Genomic DNA, 21,208 nt, shown 5'->3' with positions numbered 1-21,208 from the left:
AGCGCTTGAAAACACTCAACACCTTTTACCTTTAGCTGGTTTCAGCTTTTCATGCTTGATTGCTTTAGAATTGTTTGCTGATCGCCAGGTGTCACACTGAAGTTTCTTGCACTAACCGACAGATGCTCTAGAAAAGTGTGCGTATATGTGTGCCTATGCCCATGTGCTCATGTGTATTTGTGTACACAACAGTTTGAATGTGTCACTGCCAATCATTAGTGGAAGTAGAGAGAGAGAGGGGGACTTGGTGACTGACACATGAAAGTGTGTATTTTTTTTCTCTTCGCCGTGACCTTTGTGCTGCATAAATCAGCCGGAGCAGCTCGGGTAATGTTAAGGGGAGGAAAGGCGCGTTCTTCTGACTCTTCTCCTGACATTTGTGGTTTTTAATATGATATGTGCATACAGAAAGTGTGCTCAAATAAACAGCGTGTAAAGTTTCCCGTGTCTGTACCAATCTGTCAAAAAGAGATGGGGCTTGACTTTCACCCCCCTCCCCAAATCGCCCTCACCCGACCCCTCCCACTACTCTTACAGCCCTTGTCATCCCCCAGGTGGAATTTCCCTGGAGTCAGCACAGGCTATTTCTACTTGTTTTAACCTAATTAAATAATCCGAGAAGGCATGCCGCTTAACAGCTTCGTTTTTTTTTCAAATACAAGATCAAAGGAATGTGCATAAAATGACAAAAAAGAGAGCGTATAGATGTAGATGAAAAGCATAGGAGAGGCAGAGATGGACACACACACTTTTCTAACTTTTTGTTACTCACATTACCCTTAATGATGAAGCATACATTAGCATTTTATGCAGAAACCTTATATGGTGAAATTACAAGGTAGGGCTGCATAAACTGCTACATCTAGGCCAAGGCAATAGTTCTGATGTTCTTGTATTAGATTTCACTTAACATGCTCTCATTGTAAAATCTGTAATTAAATATAGAACACAAGGCGCCACACCTATAAATCTAGCACAATTATAAAAGCCTGTTTTGGCTTGATGCTCGGACTCCACCTACGTCAGCAGTGTGGGTGGCACTTGGCTACTTTGTGTGTGTGTGTGCTCACAGGTTATGTACTATATCAGTCCCTGTTGTACTTAGTCATTCTACAGATTTGCTCTAAAGAGTTTGGAGATCTCACAACAGCACGAAACCACCTTTTACAACTCTACTTTCCTTGTTTGTGCTGAAGATCATGAACCACGCTGGCACCTCGGCAAACAATGGAAAGAACAGATTAAAACATTACAGCATAATGTGACGGCAAAATGTTTAGTGCAAGAATGGGCCCTGCAGCTGTGTAAAATGACATAAAGAAACAGAAAGTGGGGCCAAGCATTGTGGGAGAACATCGGAGACAGGCTTTTGGAAAGACCTTTGGGTCCTCGGAGTGTCTTAACTGTAGCTGCTGGTGGAGGAAATACTGAATCCTCACTGCAGGGGCCTTCCTCTGTTCTTTCCTGGAGAGAAGGTGCCCCCAAAGTGCCTGATAGCGCAGGTTTTTCTTGGATGCCTAACAAAGTCTCTTCACACATCTAAAGATGTATTTTTATCAGAGCACAGATGACAGGGGTAATCCTTTGGTGTGTTGCCACCCCCAACTGTCCGTCTACTTCCTCTTTTTGTTTTGCTTTCACTCTCTTCTTTACCCCCTCTTATCAGCTAATCCCTCCTTGGATAGAACGGTCAATTAAGGGACTTAGTTGATAGAAAACAAGACCATTTTGGATGCATGGAATGTGTGAAAATGTAGTGAAAAGAAGGGTTGTGACTGGTCCTCCAACCAAAGAAAAGAGGGAAATTGAGCTTTTTGCCAGGGTTCATTTACTAAAGCATAGTCTTTGTTGCCTCTGAGAGCTAAGAAACAAACTTCTGAATAGTGGAACAAAAACGGAGTCGAGAAATCTCACATCCTAAGCTCGTTTTGTTACACAAGTGGGTTAGATCGGGAATTTCAGACGTCATTATCAGGCACTTTTATAACTGTAGCATTACATTGACCTTAGCATTCCTGACCTTTGATGCAGAAAAAAAAAATAGAAAAATTGCCCGGCAATGTCTTTCAAAGCAAAAGCACATGTACACGCATGGTTTCTGATCTGCTTACTAAGATTAGACATAAATGACCGGGATTATGACGCTGTAGAATATTATGGTTTAATACGGTTTTAGAGCTCAGGGCCATCTACTTTTGTCTAATTCAGGAAAACATATTGCACAAGACTGGTTTGATTAGTAGAAGCCGTGAGTTCCCATAAACTTTAAGCTACAACTGCTAACCTTAAGAATGAGATATACCTGTAATTAAAAAACTCTAAAACATTTTTTTAGAGTTACTCGTGTTCTAAACTGACAACTAGCAAACCTTTTTTCTTATTATCCCACACTTATCCCACACTTTTTAGCCGTGCAAACATATCTAATGCGCCCTCTTTTTTTCAGCGAATAGCATCCCATTACAGCTGTGAAGTTTGAGATGCAGCTGGGGGTGAAAGAAATGTTTTCTGTGTACAAAACATAAACGAGATGTGCTTTGAGCACAGACTCTGTGCTGTGCTGCTTGGGGTGGAGAGAAGAGGTGAAGGAGAGGGAAGGGTGGGGGTAATTGGCACATTAAGGAAAAGGAATTCAAAATAAATTTAATCTCCCAATCCCTTTCACCCCCCCGAGAGGTTTACAGTGAGCATGCTCTGTCTTGTTGTGAGACACAAGGAGAGCACAGAGCACAGAGAGAGTGAACCAGAGATGAGGAACGTAGAGAATGAGGTTCTGATCGAAGTAATAAGCTGGCTTCCAGTCAGAAGAGGCAACTTTGAATAAAAATGTCTGAGTTGGTTGTGCCATTTTTATGTACGTGTGTGTGAAGTTGGACTTAGCATCTGGCCAAAGATTTGCATTTGTTCTTCTACGCCATTTCTCGCACCACCTCACACAGTTGACTACTACCATCAAGCCTACACACTACACAAGCCCACTGCAGTATCTGGCAACATGTCAAGAGCGGTACAAGTTTTGGTATGTAGTTCTTAGGTTGGGAGATTCTGAAATCACAAATAGAGAGAATTAACACTTTTTAAGCACAAATTTTCCCTTTTGATAACTTCTTTTTTTCTTTAAAAAAAAAAAAAACTTCTGGTGAAATGCCCAAAGCGAGGCTGTGTCAGCTTGTGAAGTGCAGAAGCCACGTTAGAAGGCCTGCTGGATTTTATTGTGTGTGGTTTGGGCTCTTACAAGGACATATGGTGTGGCATATTTTTTTATAATGTAATCATTCCTCCTCCTGCAACAACACTATTAAAACTGTCTGCATGCTGAGGCAAGAATTCAGTCAAGGACCCTGCTGACCCAGACACAGCAGAGTATAAACAATGCTGCTAAGGCTTTAGCAGCACACATGAAAGCACACACATTACCACACACATCATACATTGTCAGTACCCAAAAGCTGTTTATTTCTGCAAATTGTGCAGCGGTTCACTGCAGCTGTTTTTTTTTCTGATTTTTAAAATCTTTACTTCAGATTTGGGTCAATGCTGCATACATACAAACTCCTCGCTCCAGTGGTTTTTATTAGTGCTCTGTGTTTATTTTACTCAAATGCAACCCGTGATTTGCGGAGGTTAGTCATCTTCCGCTGCCGAGGAGGGACCGAGAGGTCACCTGGAGTTCTTTCATTCAGAAGCTGTTTGAGTGACACTGATCTGGCTTTCAGGTAGTAAAGTTAGTTGACACGGTTGCACAAGCCTATCATTATGCCTTCTCTCCATTTTGTCAGTATATAGCCCTTTTGTCACACTCACGGTAATTTCTACGTGTCACATGTAGTTCAGAAAATAATAATACTAATAAAAAAAAAAAGCCAACCAAAAAAAGTATATGTATATACAGTATATATCGCGGCTACTCTGTTTAACTTGATGCATTTTAATTTGTTTGAAAGCTACTTCCTGTATAAATGACACAGCTAACAGGCTCCTGTGTGTCACAGGAGACTTGGCGGCATGATTGAATGGGATTGTCTTTGCTCTGTTCCGCCATCTCGTTAGGGGAAATACACCAGCCCGGATTTCAGGGTGCTGACAGCCTGATTTGGTGTGATGGGTTGCCCTGCGCATGAACATGCCATCCCCTCGGCTGCTGCGTGAACACTGTGCTCTGTGTTGATGGTGATGGCAGGCGCGCAGATCATCTTTCCAGCAGAAGCAGGAAGTGAGAATTGGAGGGTTCCTGCTACCAGGCCCCTTCTTTCCTCCCGGTACTACACCAGACCAAACTGAAACCATGTGTGTTCTCACCCCGTGGACCTCCGCATACAGCCAGCCTGGCTGCCCGGCTGGCAAGTGATGTGGTCTTTCTAACAACATGTGATCTCAGGAAGCATTCAGCCCCTCCCCCTTCCACTATTGTTATTTGAATCCCGTCTCTGTTTAGCTCCACTGGGGTCTCTTGGGGAAAGTGGTAAGTGATTCCTCCCTGTGTCCAGACTCCAAAGAAAAACCCCTCCCCTTTTCAGCTTTCATTCAAGGTTAGGCACACGATGGATGTGATTGGGGAAGTACAGTAGTCTGTCACCCGGCCCAAAGGTCATTTCCTGCTGCCACGGGTTAACTAGGAGCAGATTAAGAAAAATGGCTCAGACTCACAATGACAATGGAGGAAGTGAAGCCCTGATAATTACGTACAATTTATTTGTAATCACATAAATTGATCATTTTGTTGGCTTGTATTTGACAGGTGGAAAAAAATGTCAGTTGTAAAATGGAGAGATTTTCAGGATGCACGTAGCAACTTCTGACACACCTCTCATCTAATAAGCACCTACTGTATGCCTTTACACGCTGAAGAACACAATATAAAAATCCCACTTTCAAGCTCAGTATAAAGGTCTTGGATTCAGTCATGTAATTCAGCACAAACATACTGTATTTTTGCTGTGGACTGTGTCTTCATTGAAGCTTTTTTCTAAGCATTCAAATTGTGTACATTGTCATCAATCACAATATTTTAGTCATGGCGACATGCTCGGGCATGGGAATACTCCTGAAGTGAGGTGTTTATGTTGATGGAAAGTGAGGGTGTATGGGGCTGATTACTCGAAACACCCGTCTTTTCTCTCAATCCTTCCAATTCAAACGACTGTTTACTGAAAACATTGGCTGATGAGGGGATAATCTGTCAAAAATATACTGCACAGTGTGCACTCCTTCATTGTTTGCCTCACTTTCTCTCTCTCTCTCACTGACTTCTGTTGCTCTTGCATCTTTAGGAAAGAAAAAAAAGGCAGATTTAATCAATGCATGCAACTGACTCCGTGTGCAAAGCAAAATTAATGGAAACAAAATCTTTTTTGTTGTTATTGTTGTTGCATTAAAAAAAATCATATTCTTGCAGAGTTGCTGCGCTGGCATTCCTGCTACTCCTGGTCTATGAGAGATTGTTCGGGCCTTGCCCCTGCCGCGTTCCACTCCTCTGTCTCATGTGAAAGTCAGCTCTGACCAACCTCCCATCTCTCATTTTTTCCTAATGAGACAGGCATTGTAGGGACACCTGTGGACTGCCATTTCCATTGAGGGGGGTTGAAGGATGGGGGTGTGGTGTGGCAGCTCTGCTAGCTTTTAATCGAGACGCGTTGACTAATCGCCCAAGGATTAGCCTCTTAGACAAGGCCTCTTTCATTCTGATACGCCATGTAGTGCAAAGACTCCACTTGGAGATGCAGAGGGTGGAGGAGAGTACTTTTTTGGGGGGGGATGGGGGAAGTGCAGATGGCATACTGTACCTGGGTGTGCTTTGTTTGATCATGCCTGAGCCCTCTGCATTTACACACACACACTCACACATACACATATATACAGACACATACTCGTATCCTGAGGCTGGATCTTTTCTCCGTCCTCTAAATGGAGACAGCTCTGCATATTTCTCACAGCACTCACCTCCTCTGCCTCTACCTTTGGAGAAGTGGAGTATATTTACAGATGTCTGCCCAAAAGCTATAAAGACATTCAAAAAAGTGGAGCGTTATTGATTTGTGAGCAACAAAACCACCTTGCCACGTCATGCTTTGCCGTGTTTTCACGCCTGTTACAAAGAAACATGCACACACATACATATTTGTGCAGTTATGCTCTGACTAACATTAAGTTTAGCATGCCGTGGATTGGTTGTGTAAGTGTTAGTGAGTGTGGACAGTGGAACTGTATATTGTTGCATGTTAATGAAGCAGAGAACGTTTATTGAAGCTCTAAGGGCCAAAATTTGCGACTGATGTTACCCAGATCCATTTGCTGTGTATTCTAGGAGATCATTTATAACACACAGTGTTCTATATACATGTGCATAAGCAGCATGCTCATGCCAAGATATAATGAAGGCAGAGAGAAGAAAGCCTAACCTTGCTGAAGACCATTGCTTCTGTCTGCAAAGAGGTGCAAAATTGGTTGTCCTTTAAGACAGGTAAAAGAAAGCACACGACTCTTTAACCTTCAATGTGCAGCAGCAAATTTCTACTTTTAGCCAATTTGTACTTTATACAAACCTCCAATATCTGTAATATATGGCTAAACAGTATGCTACAATTTCCTACAGAAAGTTTTGTCAGTCTTAAGAACATTGGCACTTGAGATAATTTGCTTTTGGTTTCTGGGATTAGAAACTGGTAAGGTGTGACATGCTGTTTTTCTTGATTTTCCTTCTGCACAGTTTGCCTGTAAAGCTTGTGAGTTTCAGCTTTGACATACCTATCAGAACAGGTTGCTACACACTAAGCCATCTCTGACTAGGACATAGTGCAGAACAAGCGAGGGCCTAACACAACTCTGTTAACGTGACAGAAGATAAAGGGGGGCAAACATTACAGCGATCCGTGTCCTTTGAAAGAGTTTGTTGGGGTAGCGCATCCCAGCAGCCTTCTTTGATTGATCCTCTGATTAACCCTGATTAGATGATGTGTTTGCAGAGAGAACCCATTAAACAGCAGGCTGTGATCTTCAGATATTTGCTTTTTTTTCTTTTCTTTTTTTTTAAGGTGGTATATGTGCACCAGGTGAGCTGAGCCGTGTGTACTGTGTGTATTGTTATCCACGTTTACTTAGTGGGTTTATATGTTCTTTCACCTGTGTACACTCTCAAATAACAATGGCCATCATGGATGAGGAAATCTACACGAGGAAGGCATCGCATTTAAAATATCAGGTTTAAGGATTCATAATTTGCTATTGAAACTGTATGAGAGAGTTCATTTCTTCCATTGAGTTGAACTGTTCAACTTATCTGATTCCATTTCTCCAAACTGTTTGCTTTAGAGTACATACTGTGGCCTGTTGTTTGTCTAGTCACAGGAGCAGCCTGGATGTGGCTGCCAACTGGGCTCTGCAGGTTGTGTGCTGGTTCACTCACCTTGTGGGGAAATGATAACGAAGGAAATAAATTAAATAGTACTAAAACATTTGCGGTTTGGGAGATAGAAAAGTGAGACAGATTTTACAGCAAATGGGAGGTGCAGGGCAGAAGCTGAGGCTGCAGGATATGAATAGGTGTGTGTGTGTATGTCTGTTTATGTATGTGTGCGTTAAAAGGCTGTTTTTATGAAGGAAAGGGCTGGGAACTAAGTGTTTGGCCCTCCAGGTGTGTGCGCCGGTGGTTGTTAGGACTTGTGAGGCCTTCTGCGGAGGTGGCTACGTGACAGTGGTAATGATAGGTTGTGGCAGGTGAAGACATGAGTGTATATGTGTATCTTGCTGCAGGCAAGTGTTAGCTTGATGACAAACTCATACACACACACACAAGCCTGTGCACACAACAATGTACCTTATATCAGACTTCATATCCCACGCAGTGCAAGCAATTAGATGCATGACATCAGGACGAGTAAGCACTTGCCAAGTGAGGAGGGCCAAGTTCTTCAGTTTGGGGTCAGATAATCCTCAACCAAGCAGCTCTGTCTGATATGCAGGTGCTTAAATCAGGTGACTGAGAGGTCAAGTTCAGGTTGAGGTGTAATTTAGCTGAGAGAGTCAAGTGCTTCCTGTCTGATTGTCTTTGACCCGTTGACTTAACAAGTTGAGTTGTGTTTAATTTTTTAGGCGTTTATACCGAGTAAAGAGTGCCAAGTGTGTGCATATAAACATATAAGTAGTGTTTTGTTCAGTTGAGAATATTTGCATAGTTTTCATGTGCACCAAATGTGCTTTAATCGTGTATCTAATCTATAGTGTGTGCAGGTAAGAGTAAAAGCTATAGGGTTTTTGTTGTTGTTTATTTGGTTTCAAAATGAAGAGTGACCAATATAAATCCATATATTAAGTCTTCAAATATTCAAAGGCAAAACTATGTCTAAAAAACACAAACTTGTATTTATAGGATCATAGTCAGTATGAGAGAGAAGCTCATTGCAGCTTTTGTGCTCGTGGGGTTTGCACCATATCTACTTACGTATCTATTACGTCACCCAAGATGAAGAGTTTTAATTGCGCATTTTCTGCACAGGTGCTTTTAGAAACAATGGTAGTCGGATAACTGAACAGACTGCGTGGACTGTGTAATGCACTCATTTTCTTTGGTATAAGCTTTCTGATCAACACAGTACATCCTCTTAAACACTGAGCTAAGATCTGCAGATGTTTAAATTAGCTTTTTTTTTAACGACAGACACATACCTGGAGCTCATTAAATGTAATATGCACTGTACTACACTCTCCTGTCATTTACAGTAATGTATAAAGATAATAGCGCTGCTTGACAAAGATGCTCATTGTTGCGGCTTTGCACCAAGGCCTTGCATCTTGGGGAAACAGAACTGGCTGCGGCAAGTCCCATCACACAATAAAGCTCTCAGGAGGACCTTTTCATCCCCACGGCGTTCCACAATGGTCTCACCACTTTGGCCGCATCCGTTTGCCCCATTCTGCGCATCTTTCTTCTGTGATGTCGCAATATGTGAAAACACACATATGCGCTCGCAAACACACAGGAAGAAGAGAAAGAGGATAAGCAGAGACAACAGGCGAGCTATTGTCTTGTCGTACATAGGATAGGCTCAGAACTGCTCATGTCTGCATGTCTGTGGTTTAAGACGGTTTAGTTCCTAGTGGTGTTTGCCAAGATGACTCTTCAATGTGTCAGCTACCATTTAGTTTATTGAAAGTGGGAGACGTAAAGATAATGACACGAGTGAGAAATGATTTTAGACACCTCTCGAGTCATCCTCAATGGCAGCTTTCCACATTCCATCCTCAAGATAAAAGTCGTAAAAATAATAGTCTGACAGATAAACTCCGGGGAATCACTGGTTTGTCTCAGAGGGCTTTTGTCCACCAAGATCAGACCCCCTTTGTCAGGTGCATGTGTATAAGTGTTTGTGAGATTATTTTTTCATTAAACTTTCTATTATGAATCAGAGTCTAATGGGTTCAAAGACATCAAGAGGATATTTCCTGCTGTCTTACGGCACAGAGCTACTTCAAAGTAATCCAACTGTTGACGGCAGCTGGTCTTCTCTGGCCCTCCGACTTTGTCCTACTGTATGAAGAAGCTATTGTCATTCACAACTGTACATATCCCCCACGTACCGCAGTAGAAAGTTTTATGCTGTAGACAGTATTAAGCTCCCTGGAAAGATATCAAAGCTTCCTTTTGCCATCATTGACTTCTCATTGTTTCTCTTCAATCCATCTCTTCTCCCGTCCCAAAGACGGCAGTGCCCAAAGGCAGTATCAGTGCTTATATTTGTGATTTTGTTGGCAGAGGAACAATGCTTCAGTTTAAGCAGTGCATTCCTGATTATTGACACACTGTGGTATGGCGAAGGATTAGCGAGTGCCTTGGCTTTCTGATTCTTCAGCTTTGGCCCACGAGCTACACCTGGGTGTATCTATGACAACAGGCTTCACAATGGACAGATATTTCACCACCAACCGGTTCGACAGAGAGTCTGTAGCAAAACTTGTAGAAGGAGTGTCGCTTGAGAGGAGAAGAGGGAAATGTTTGCTTTATATTACTGACTGTGGCTCAAAGTGAGCCTGTTTAAAGATTTCTAGGAAATAGGAATTGAGCTGTCACCACTTTAAAATGATAATCATATAATGTGTTTTCTTTTTTTCTTTCCTTTTTTTTTTCTTTTTACAATGTTCTATCTTGTGTATACAGTAGAAATAGTTTAGTAGGGTGTAGCTGGTGGTTTATAGTTTTTGCAAGAGGAACTGGTCCTATTCTGACAGCCCTGATTACCTGTGTCCGGCTATCCCACATGTGGTCTGTGGTGAGATGGCCTGATATCTGGAACTAAGGCATTATTGTTAGCTAACACTGAGTTTGCTGAGGGTCTCCTTCTGACTTTCTCTCAGTCTTATTGCTAGGAGGCTCCATAAGCATCCTGGAAAACACTTCCACTGACACCATGGGCTTAGGTGGGAATTGGCTACTTGGTTTTGCAAAGAAACATTAAGACAATGAGAACCTGTGTTGTTTTGCATTATCAAGGGCAGAAACTGTAAATGTAGGGGTGTCGTGAGAATTTTTGCATTTAGAGTAAACACAACAAAAATGACTCCGTTACCCTGGAGACATTGTGTTTTGGGGTTGTATGTCCATTTGTCCAGTTTTCCATCGTGCTGATGTTAATATGTCAGAAAATCCTGAAATGAATGTGATTCAAGCAGGCACAAAACCAAGACATCTTCGGCCATAAATAAATTGTCAACATTTGAATTTCTGCAATATTTCTCACAACTGTTTAATAGATTGAAATTTTAGCAGCATCAGTGCAGTGTGGCATCAAGGCTGTCAGCTTATGGCTCTACTGAGATGTTATTGAAACCCAGGTTGCTTTGATAGCGGGCTTCTGTAAGTTTTGGATTGAGTGTTTCTCATCTTGCTCTCGACAATACTACATACATTCTCTATGGGGTTCAGGTCAAGCATGTTGTGTAGTCAGCCAAAGACAGTAATAATATAGTCAGCAAATCATTTGGTTGTAGTTTTGGTTCTGTGGGCAGATGTTAGAGTGCTGCTTTTAAAGGAAACTGGCATCTCCATAAAGCTTGCTAGCAGATGGAAGCAGGAAGTGCTTTAAAATCCTCTGGCATACATCTACGTTGATTTTGGACTTGAAAAAACAGGGTAAACCAGCAACCAACAGATGACCTTTGTATCTGTTTCTTTCCACACTGTGTTCAGAAGCTAGGATCTTAATTTCCAAATAAAATGCTAAATATAATTTCATATGAAAAGAGGACTTTAGACCAGCAACATAAAATATCTGTGCATGGTGGCTCTTGATGCATTTCCTCAAACTTGAAATGGAATATTCTAAGAATTTGAGATGCACAATTTCAGATTTCTGTGAGCTATAATCATCCAAAAATAATACACAAAACACTTGAAATATAGAATATATTCAAATTCACCTTTGATAATAAAATTCTGAAATAAATTAACTTCTTGTTTAGTTTTGTTTTTTCAAATGAACTAGAGACTAGATTCATTTTACGAACAATTCAGAGTATAAATGTAAACACGGCTTTCCCCCCATCAGTATGGACTACAGATATTTAATCTGACAGCTGTGGTTGCATTCCTGGAAAGAAAAAAATATCTCCATATCATTTTAATAAACAAGTGTGGGAAACATAATGCTCTCAAGCTTTTGAGAAACAGCCACAGTGGTGCCATGCCACCAGATCTATTCCTAAAACTAAAGGTAATAAGATAATTACTTATGGTAGAACTGATAGGACTGAACTTCTGTATCCTCCTCAGTGAAGCACAAACCTTGAGAATAAGCTGATAGATATCATGTAGGAAACAGTATCTTCATGTGGATACACTGTCTATACATCCAAGAAGTGACTGTTATCTACAGCGGAAACTTTATCTCAAACTTTTTAAACTGTGTTTCTAATGTGCACTGATAAGAGAGGTATTTGGGCCATTCCTCAGTCTAGGTAATATTGCTCAGCAGGACCGACACCTGATAATCATGCCAAGTGGGGGAAAACCCAACAACCTGAAGCACATTTGAGTAAAGTTTTTAATTCAGAATATGTTAATCCATGTCAAAAGTCTCCCCTAATAAAATTCATACATGTTTTTCTCCTACAGAAAATATAATGAAAGAGATTATCATGCTGCAACAACAGTGTGATTTTGGCAGTAGATTTAAATAATAATATTAAAAAAGACAGAGACCATAAAAAGGCCATCTGAGAGTAATGTAGGTAACTTCCAAAATTAGCACATAAATTGTGAAAGAAAAAAGTAACCAGAAAAGCTTCTTCCTGATCTGAGATGTCCAAGGGATAAGTTGTAATATGACTGGAAATGAGGCTGAGAGGAGTGTAGTGGAACCGGACTTGATCAGGAGCTCTTTTACTCACAAGTGGTTTTGTTTGGCACTACCCCGTTGTTGACACTGCCAGGTTCTCATACTTATTTGATTGCTGTTGACAGACAGGACTGTGGTGACACTGTTTTACCATCGACTTAACCGGAATAATAGCCGAAATAATTTTAGATGTTCAAGAAAATTTCATCTTTGTCGCATTACAGAAACACATGTTCAGTAGATTATTGTTATTTTTTCTTGTGACACTAAAATACAGTACCTTGATATTTTCTCTAGACTCCACGTGATGGACAGTGTGGGAATGTTTTCCCAGACGTTCTTTTGTGTAATTGATGTGTTAGTCCTGCCACGTGAATGAGGAAATTGAGTATGGTTGTTTTTTGTTTTTTAATTGTTGCTTTTTGTTTCTTCTTTTTCCTTATGGCTCATCCTTGTATGGGCACTGAGGCACTGCCCCTTTGGGAAACAAAATTCTCCTGCCTATAATGAAGTGTCACAGGCTTTAACCATGGTCTTGTGGTGAAAGGCAGCGTGGGAAGTTTGTTGAACTTCCTGACCCCACACACCACCACAGCACATTGACCCTCATCACGTGACAAAGGAATGTTCCTCATCTTTTGTTTTAACATCCATGGCACTCATAGGGTTGAGAGCAATTTTGCATACTATAGAATGATCACTAGCTTGGCATTTTGCCTCCCCATTCTCCTTCAGCGTTATTATCAAACAGGATTTGTGGGCCGCTCTCTCCTGCATCTTTTAAATCACTTCAAGCGCTACTGAAGCCTTTTTCACCCAAAACGGGCACCAATCTAATGGCATCATTTGGGCCTGCACACATCAAGAGAATCAACCCCCTTTTTTTTTCCATGCTTAAGGTTTTGTGAACCAGGGGAAAACAAAAGGCTGGCCCAGTGAAGCGCATCTCGCCTGGCCGGCTGAATAGAGGGGCCCCTTTCATGGCTGTTTATGAGCACCCCTCTTCAAAAACACACATACAAATCACATCCAGTTCTCCCAGTGGCTCCTCTAATATGAGGGTGACAGCAGGAAAGAAAGGGGAAGGGACTGGAATCTAGTTCTGCCTCTTTCCACTTATTCTGTTCCAGTTGGTTAATTCCATCAACCAAAAAAATGTAAAGTTTTTGACATGTCACACATTTGTTAGGCATTGTTTCTCAATAAAAAAGAAAAAAAAAACAAGCAAACAAATAAACGAAGAAAATGCTAAAAATTATTTAACAGCTTTTTAGACAAATCAGCTGATTTCATGTGACATAAAGATACCAGAAGAATTCCAACATCCTCTAAAATGTTTGGCAACCAATGAAGAGATGAGTAATATGCACTCTGTTACAGTAACAGTGTTCAGCACAGTCATCTGTAGTTTTGTTAAGAATCAAAATTGCATAATGAAGCTGAGTAATCATCCCCATTTGAAATCGCATAATAAAAATACTAATAGCAGTAATAGCACTTTGGGTACGTCTGCTGAAAACACTGATAACAGACAGAAGAGATAAAAATTCAACATTACAAAATAGCCACTGACGTATCAAATTTCAGTGACATTCAATTTATCCTCTTTGTGGAAGTACAGCAAGTTTCAAACATTATAAATAATGTCCAGAGCAGATACTGTGTTCCTATTACACTTTGCGGATGTGTGCATTGACATGTACGTGGAGGAGGAGTGACCTGTAGTGTCAAACACTTTTAATAAATTGAAGTCCTTCTGCAAGCTACCTTTTCCGCTCCATGTCAAATGTTGTTCAACAGGTAGGGTTTGATGGACAGGAGGAATGCGGGCTGAGGGATTTGTTTTGTAATGGCAGTCCATTCTCTGGGTGTTCTTGAGCAAATAGTGTGGCGCTATGTCCTGTTTTTATGGGTTTCGCACGTCACTGTTCAAACTCTCAAACAAACTGATCCCCAAGAGTACATGGAAGAATGGAAGAGAGCAAACAGCGCTCTAATACTTCACCGCTCCGACCTTCTGCTAACTTGACATACACACAGACAAACATGCAGTCACACACACATACAGCGTTTTACCTTTTGCTAAAGGATGTGAGTGTGACCCACCTGATTTTTCAGGACAGTCCCACTCATTCTTAACTTTAGCTGAATCCTTACATTCTCTCTAAACATTAAAACATATTATTTATTCTGTTTTTAGATTCCCCATTGTCTTCATGCAGGGAATTGTTTCTATTCATGCACAACAGGTCGTGCGATCTCTGTTGGTGGCTGCTGTGTGTCATGATTAAGCAGCAAACGAACGCCCCGGTTTGGCTCAGTGTGCCAGCGTAATTGAGTGCTACTTTAATGCGTTTGGGTCAAACGCACGGAAAATGGTGGGAATTCTGTGGGAAAGTTTGAGCACTCATAAAATGATGGATTTTTAAGCACTCCCTTTATTCCAACAAAATGTAATGAAACAGCCCAATGTGTTTTTTTTTATTAATGGCATGGAAAAAAAATATATAGGAAACATGTAGGGCTCCCTGCTTGGTGCTCCGTGCTGTGTGTCTCAGTCTGATTTAGTTTATACAAGCATTTGTTAAGCAGTCAGGCGTGTATGTGTCCGGACTTGTGTGTCACTGTTACACTAATGCCAAGCTCCCTGCCATGTTTTTCTTTTCTACAAACATAAAAGAATCAAACACCTACAGCTTCCATAGTTGCCTCTGCGATCCACTCTTTACTGTTCTTTTCTTTTGTGCTCGTTTTAAGTCTCTCTTTGATATAGCAGGCATTCCTTGGCAGTTGTGTAACATGATTTGGGGCAAAAGGAGAGAAAATGAGATAGAAAGAAGGCGAGAGAGAGGGAGAAAGAGAGAGAAGAGGGAAAATGGTTTGTCTTGCTGCGTTTCATGTCCTGCTGTGCGCTCATATTTCTCAGCCCACTTCACAGTTGTGGGGTAGCTGGCTTATCGTGGGGCTCCTCAGCTCTTTCCATCATGCGTGGCCTAACTTAATCTCTCTTGTGTACTGTAAACTGCACCTAATAACCCTGCACACGATTAAAGCAAACATCTTAATAATGGCCTGTCTCATTATCAGCTCGCATTGGGAAAACGAAAGGTTCACTCTTGCCTCTATAATGTGGCTCACAAATAATCCAGAGAACAAGGCAACCTGCTTAGTTAGTGTCTCAAAGAAAACCAAAAAAATAACCGCAAGCCTGACGTTTTAAACGGAATTATCTGCATTTTAAGTAAAGCAAATGTTGCTGATTAATGCTGTGCTTGAGCAACGTTTTCTGCACGTCATGCAGAGACCAGGAGTGAGATGCAGGATTGAATGAATTGTGTCACTCTAGAGGGTGCTGTTTGCTGAGGAAATGTGCTTTCCTCCCTTTTTTCCTTTCCTGCAGCTCACACTAAATTCTGTTCCTCCTGCTTTTTAAACGTGAAGTCTTAAACTTATCCGACCAGCGTAAAGAAGATCGTAATAGATACAACAACTCACATTTAGTGGATATTTTACGTATTGTATGTTTCAGATCGGACTCGACTCTAAAGGCAAAGGAAGGAAAGGATTTCGGGGGAAATAATAAGTCTTCGAGAGACTGTGTGGTATTGTGCTGCAAGGCATGTTTGACGCGATGTTAGGCCACGGTAATCCTTCTTTGTGTGTGTTCTCCTCACCTGTATGTCCCACACACAAATGCCCACAAGATGTTTACACAGGTTTCAAGCAGCCAACGAACGTGGAGAATGAGCTGCCAATCAGGCCTCCGCTGGCAGAGCGGAGACGGGGAAGAATGCGTCCGCGATGATGGTTACACCTGTGCTGTCAGTGATTTCCTGCGGTGGTATTGCAGGGTGTAATCCCTAACATTGCTTGTGTTTATGCTTGTGTTTTAGTTACAGCCTTGATACACACATGCTTTTGAGCTTAGATGGGACTTCTGCTTCATTTACTCCTCATCTTATCCCCGAGGGCATCCTCTGCAGCTCTGACACACACACAGGCTCATCTCCAGAATGTATACAGCAAACTCATGTATCCTCAGTCTCCTATTCACGTTAGATACACAAAACCAATATGCACAGAAACTGAAGACAGATGATTCTCTTTTTTTTTTTATATATCTTTTTCTGTAAAGTTATGTAAAAGGCACATTTGTACTTTTACTTTGTTCTAAATATAGAAAGCAGGAAGCTATATTTTTTTTGTTGTTTTTTGGCTTGCCTTATTTAACCGGATAATTTACAGGAAACGCTAAAGTGTGCCTGTTTCCTTATGTACTGAGTATTTGAGGAGGTCTTTTTTTGTTGTTTTATATGGTTTGTGTTTCGTCACGAGTGACGCCGGCTGCACCACTGAGGTCATGAATGGGCAGGACAAACTCTCAGTGCCAGCGACTGAACTCACTTTTTATTTTAGCAAATATGCTAAATTTAGAGCTCAGCCGCAGCCAAAAGTTTGTCCCAAAGTCCCTGAATGACACACCTTTCGAGAAGTGACTCTTAACATCTGCTATGTTTATCATAATTACACTTTTTCCTCTTGTTTTCCTTCTATTCTCTCTTTTTTTTCCTTCTCACAGACACAGTAAGTGTTGCTCTGTTTTTCATTTATAAGATTTGTTGGCTGCGTTATTACTGAGAGGATTCTAAAGGAAGGGCATGCTTCAGCTGTGTTTTTGAAAACACTGTGCTCTGACGTTAGTAGAAGTGAAGGACCAGTAAAAGGTCTGCTCTGTTAACACACCCTCTAAACACCACTGCCCAGTGAAAGGCCTGTTGTAATAGTGGCATTTCAATCCTTCAAAGTCAAAGACAGCCAATTGGATAATGAATTTTGGTTTGCCATTCTGGGGAACAGACCAAGTTGTGACAGTGCATAAAGTTACATATGAGAACTTCTGCTGAGTGAGACAGAACCCAACACTACGTAAAGTCTAGCCCAAAATAGGTGCAGCATTGAAGTCCTGTGGTTTGTCTGTATGATGTGACATTGATGAAATCCACCCATCGCTCATCTGTTATTTTTTACTCTGATCCATTATGGATGTGAGTCTGCGCCACTGCAGAGTGGGTAATGTTCGAAACCTGTTGAGTATTAGCTACTCTGTCACTGTTAAGGAGAGCGAAGTGTAAGCAATGTAATTGTACCGCATATTATCAAGGTGTGAACTGACATATTTCCTCTTCTGATTTGTCTTTACAGTGAAGGAATCCAAATTCTCGAGATGAGAGTTCGACCTTTAATTGCATGCTAGCGATCTTCTGGTGAGTTTGTGTTTCCAAAGTCACTGCAGACTTTTTTGATGAGCTTGGGATGTTTTAGTTTTAGAGTCTTCTCCTCTAAACCATTGCAAATCAACCTTCCGTGAACTTAAAGTGTGCATGAGTGTTTTATTTGCCGCATTTGTGGCAAAATCTTCTGTAGCAAAGAGGATACATGCCAAAGACTTATGGTGTTACTGTGGTTTAGGCTTATAAAACTGACGTAACTCCTGCTTTTACTGTTGGCACAACAGTATAAGTAGCCAAGTGCTGTTAACCATTTAGCTTAGAATGACGAATAGAAACCAAATTTCCAGGGTGATGTTTGTTGTGGTGTCCTTAAAAGATTGTTCTCATCCTCAAAATGGCATCTTAACACAAGTCGTTTAATTACGCTACTTTAAAAGGGCACAACCATCAGTACCGTTTGTGACTGTACTGTAGCCCCCAGTACTCGGTGTGCCTCGCCACTATCCCACTTCCAATTAGGCCTCTTCACCCCCCCACCCCACACTGGTAGCCCCTATCCCTTACTCCCTCTTTCAGCTGGTCCACCCTCTGTCTGCCTGTCAGTGTGTCACCCCAGGGTAATGCTCCTCTCTCAGCCCCTTGGGGCCCTTTTGCCTCCAGGGCACTCCATGTTTGCCCAATCATTTGCGAGCCGGATACGGGGATGAATTGTTAACTACAGCAGGTCAGCCAGTGCCCTGCAGCCCCCCAGCCCTCTCTGCTCTCCCTCGACCTGCTGTTGACTCATCTCCATGGCAATGGGGCAGGAATTTCTTTTTTTTTTCTCATGTGTCTGCTGCCAGGCAGTTACCCGCCACCCTTTGCCACTACCGCTTCCTCTTCTCTTCAATCCCTTGGTCTCAGAGAAACCAATCAAAAGGCAGCTGGAGAGAGTCACGTGGTCAGGAAGTGTCAAGGGTGCCCACTGTGTAGCGTGGTGCTGTCTCTGGAGCTTGGCTCAACTAGGTTAGAAAGGCCTTAGAGACAAATAAGTGCCATTTGTTTAGTAGGATTTCCTGACACACAAAGCATGCAGATATTTTTTTTAGATTCTTGCACAATAAAATGTACACTGTGCATGTCCTCTTACCAAAGGCATTGTGATGGCCCAAGTTAACACCATTTACCTCTGTTGATACAAATCTTGCATTCTTTCATGATACGGTGAGTTTGTCATTAAAAATGTTACATGTGACTATCACTGAGATGGTCCTTTAAAAGAAAATTCTGATGCTTTTTTCATTTAGTCATTGTGCAATCTAATTCCCATCATTGTCTCAGTATTGACGAGCTTAAGTGTGTGTTTGCCCCCACACATGTTATTAGCTTAGGGCAGGTGAATATTTGCCTAGCAGTCTCCCCGTATGAGATCAGTGTTTGCCTAGGGAATGTACCATGTCCGATTTGTCATGACACATATTGTTTAGCTCATCAAACTGGTCCCTTATGGCTGAGTTGCGTTGTGCCCTTTCAAGTGAGAAATGTCCTTTTTTGTGTTTTTTCCTCTTTGGTTCAGGACATGTTATTGGATTGTGTGACTTGGTGGAAAAGTATTAACGATGGCATATGAGTGAGAGGAGTCCACATCGCCGTTAAGAAAATGAATGCCAGTGTGAACATCACCCATTATCCTCCAGGCACATCCCGTAGATGCAGATGAACTCTGAGAGAAGCTGGCTCTCTCGCTTTGTGGTTGTGAGGAAGGCTCAGCAAACTCATTTCTCCCACTGCACTTGAGTGGTTAACCAGCCATTACCCATGGCATGTGCAGCTTTTCATTTAGTCCCAGAAAGTCTTAATCTACAATATTTACTACATCTTAAACAGCATATGTGTTTGCATTTAAAGTGTCATTGAGTAATGGTTCGGTGTTTTGTGGATGTCTGTTGAACAATGTCCATATTAGTCACTATTAGCCTGCAAGTATATTCGAATAGCTGTGCGCCTTTTGTGAGTCTGTGTGGCTGTTGTCCTGTGCCACTATCTGGGTGGTCCTTATGGCTGATTTGATGGTAATCCGCATGTCCCATAAATCAGTGTCCAGGGTTTGGCCGGGAGCTGATGCTGTGTTCCTCACTGGAGCAAGCAGCTTTAGGCACTAAACCGAGACCCCAGCTCCTGCCCTGCCCTGACCTGGCCACACGTCAGCTCTCCACACCACCTCTAAAATAACTCATCATGCATGGCTGCCTTTGGAAAATGGCCTCACTTCTGAGCACATATTAGCCACCAACATTATAAACTGTGTATCTGTATATTGTGATTTCAGTATTTCAAGTTCTCAAAACTTTTTGATCATGTATATTTTACTTTCTGTGAATTATTATAGAAAGTTTTTTATTTTCTTTACTAACATTACACTTGTTTGTTCTGACTCGTGGCTGACACAAAGTGACTCTGATAGGCTTCTAGAGCCATGCCCTCAGCTGAGATACCTTATGAAAGAGCTAAGATTAAAGTCAAATCTCAGTCTTTGTAGGGCCTACACTTCTCTCAGAGAATGAGGAGGGAGGGTAAAGGCCCGTCCGGCTGTCTGGCTTGCATACAGCTCTCTACTGAGCTTTTATCTAGGGAGATTGCTTGCAGCTCTGTCCAGACCCGACTCCTAGGGAGTGCACAGTCCTGAGACCTGTGGCATTAATAAAGATAATGCTGTTTGGAATAATAACAGTCAATTCTACTCAAGACAAACAACAGACACAAGTGGGCATAATACAAAAGAAACCTAGATGAAAGGCTGGTAGGTAGGTCCATGCACCTCTCTGGCTCTCTTGTGGGAACTGATGGAGCCTATATCAGTATGCTCAAATACAAACAGCACTGAGTGGGACCCTATATCAATTTTGACGCTTGGTGCCATGAGGCAGAAACACAATTTGTTCTTTTGTCTGCCAAGATCACAGAGGGAGAATGGTGACTTGTCTTTCCTTTCATTTGTTTCCCTCTCGCTCAACTCCTTTTCATTCTCTCTATTCTTGCTTTCAGTGAGTACAATTTAGTTTGATGAGCAGGTGGTCTTTTTTTGAATCTTACAGTGCTTTGGGCTCCCACCTTTGGCGTGTGGGGCTTTCAGTTGGAGTTAGTCATGTAGGCCAGAATTAGAAGGGTGGAGGAGAAGGAGGAGAAATAGGTCCAGTGTCTTGGTATTGGCAACCTTAGCACCCTGCAGTCAGAACCATGCAGTGTGCAGATTGAAAGAGTTATTTTGTTACTTAAGCTTTCAGCCGCACCCCAGATGGCTTTTGTGCTGGCCAGGGACATACTTGGGGACAAGGTTAAAGTGACAGAGTCCTTTAGGCCCGTTGAGTCCCTGGGCACAGCAGGTAAAGCACTGTGGACGAGACAATGAAAGCACCGCCTGCTCTGCACTTTTCCGTCTTGAATCTTAACACTGAACCAAAAGAAAATAGGTGGTTTCGAGCAAAGGGAAACTTTTACTTCTCACCACACCCACAAAAAACACACATGTACACTGCATGAAGGTGAGATTCAGTACTTTCACTGCTTTACCTTTGAGGTCATGTTTCATCACACAGATACTATTTACTCAGCTCTGTTACTACTTAAAGGAATTCATGGTCAGTCACAGTATCTATCAGACATGATTTTGCC

The 21,208-nt window shown here is 41.8% G+C and overlaps 1 long non-coding RNA gene across 2 annotated transcripts in view; it reads left to right on the top strand.

Annotated features, from left to right (window-relative positions):
- The window catches only part of LOC113020719 (uncharacterized), a 49,320-nt gene that overhangs the window by 14,582 nt on the left and 13,530 nt on the right, over positions 1-21,208 (top strand). For both annotated transcript variants that reach the window (XR_003272218.1, XR_003272217.1), the window contains exon 3: positions 17,529-17,590. This is a non-coding gene — a long non-coding RNA (uncharacterized LOC113020719). The remainder of the gene's footprint in view (positions 1-17,528; positions 17,591-21,208) is intronic.

The sequence above is a fragment of the Astatotilapia calliptera genome, chromosome 4 (genome assembly GCF_900246225.1).
Source record: "Astatotilapia calliptera chromosome 4, fAstCal1.2, whole genome shotgun sequence".
Classification (NCBI taxonomy): domain Eukaryota; kingdom Metazoa; phylum Chordata; class Actinopteri; order Cichliformes; family Cichlidae; genus Astatotilapia; species Astatotilapia calliptera.
This window is presented reverse-complemented; position numbering and strand designations above follow the sequence as displayed.